The sequence below is a fragment of the Engraulis encrasicolus genome, chromosome 15 (assembly GCF_034702125.1).
Source record: "Engraulis encrasicolus isolate BLACKSEA-1 chromosome 15, IST_EnEncr_1.0, whole genome shotgun sequence".
Classification (NCBI taxonomy): domain Eukaryota; kingdom Metazoa; phylum Chordata; class Actinopteri; order Clupeiformes; family Engraulidae; genus Engraulis; species Engraulis encrasicolus.
Genome location: NC_085871.1, coordinates 39,211,673 through 39,213,893, shown reverse-complemented (window position 1 = coordinate 39,213,893; position 2,221 = coordinate 39,211,673).

Here is a 2,221-nt window from a genome sequence, read left to right as displayed (position 1 = left end):
AAGCAACTGAGCTAATGTGGCCACAAAGGGGCGGTATTGTACGCTGACACATTCGAAGTCCTACAACTCAGATACAGAGGCCCACAGTCANGAATTGGCTGACAAATTGCTGCTAGGCTATTGCAGTGGGAGCGCTACACTAAAGAACTGTGTCCCATATCTGCCCCTTTCATATTCATACATTGACAATTGAATTGACAAATGAAATACTAATATTTTACTGCGTCTTTTACAGGTGCCCGTATCCTTCAAGTCTGTCGTTACAGCGCAACGACGGTCAGCGCAGATGTGGCGATGTGAACACTCTTGCATTACACCTTTTGCATGTTGTACATGTCTCCAATCTTTTTGCATGTTGACTGTGCCGTCACAATTTCATGGTTAGGCCACAATGTGCACGACCAGAACAATGAGCGTGGTTACATGCATATTAATAATTCGATTAAGCATTACTCCGAGTATAAATAGAACGTGGAATACTCCGATCAGGTCCGGTCTACATGCTAAATGAACGTCATCGAATTGGATGATTTGATTCTCCCAAGATTTGCCCTCCAGTTGGACAGTAGGCCTAGCACACATCTGTTTTCAGCCAAACCTTTTTTTTCTTTGAAAATAACGCAGTAGCTAGAGGTCAAATTGCTGTCATTTTGCCACTCTATCGCGTCACTAAAAGAAAACAACCGTTGTTTCGGAAAACACGTAGGCCAAGGCTAGCCTATCTGAAGAAGTCATTTCATCCATTCTCAAACACACTTTCTTCCCTACTTCATACGCCTAAAAACTATTCAAATTACACGCGTCTAGGCTTAGGCTACCTAAAACTACCAAACCGAAGCACAACCAAAAGTCTCTGCTACTATTGCTGCATAACAATGTGTGTAGCCTATTCAAAAACGTGACAAAATGTTGCAGTGGTTGAACATGTCATGTAAATAAATTCGTTCTAAATAACCTTATAGATAGTAGTTGTCGGCCAAAGGAATTAATTCAGTTGTCGCTACTTGACGCAAGGGATGGGAAGGGGCGGGGGAATCTAACCTGACTCTCGCGCAGATGGACGAAGTGTAACGAAGATGCACGAAGCACTCGGGGTCTCGCGAGAGCCAGGCTAGGGGGAATCCCCCTGGCAGGAAACCTCAGCAAAGCAACTAAGCGAGCTGTCACGGAATCCCCTCAAACCATTATCATCATTCGGAAGTTGGCTGTTTGTTTGTTTCATCTAGATGGTGCATTAAACTGCACTAATATTCAATCATTTCACTAGACCATGGTGCAAATTCGTATTTGGATGTAACAAGCAAGTTTTTTGTTCTCCCAGGCACTTCTAGAGAACAAGCAGCGAGCGCAATTACCCAGGAATGTTTTAGCTGAAGATGGTCGTAGCCTGACACAAACCTGGACGCTAACAGATAGAGAATCGATTTTATAACGGTGCTTTAGGGAAATTATTATAACAGTGCTGGAAAATGCGACTACCGGTATATCTTTTAATGTTGGCTAGATCCCTGGCTTGCCCTGTTGCCAGACTGTCAGAAGTTAGTGCATTTGCTAGCTACGTAGCATGAGTTACGAACACTTCTTGAAAACCCATCAGAAGCGGCCCAAAGTCATGTCATGCAAGACCTTTGTTTCGGGAATGCGGTTGGATCAAGGGTAAGTAATTTATTTATTATGGTTTCACTACAGAATAAGATAAAGCTAGGTTGTTACCGTATGTGCTCTATTTGCTTAGCTTACATGATTGCACAAGTGCATGATCCCAATGCAACAATTACAAAAAGCTTCCAACTGGCATTAGGCTACACAAAATGAATAATTTTGCCAACCTCCTCTTCTTTGCATTAATCGATGCCGGGCTGAAGTTTATGTGCAATCTGAAGCAATCACGACAGACGTTTCTGCAAGTGCTGCCGAGTTTCTCGTGCATCTTTCAGACAGTAGCCCATCATCAAAAGTAGGCTATGATTTCACTGGTGGCACTTAGAATCGTCTGACTGAAATGAGTAGGCTATTTCCCATTTTCTAATGACTAGGCCTATTTTAAAATCTGGTGGTTTTGCGTCTGTAGGCTAACGGGTCTCCTGTCCTCCTCGGTCCAAAAGTGGACTTTTTTTGTTGGCCATTGTGGGCTACGATGTTAAATGCTAAATCAAACGTAGTCTACCTTTTATTAGTTGATAAAAAACAGCGCGAGGGATAGAATACTCCAGTTTCAATC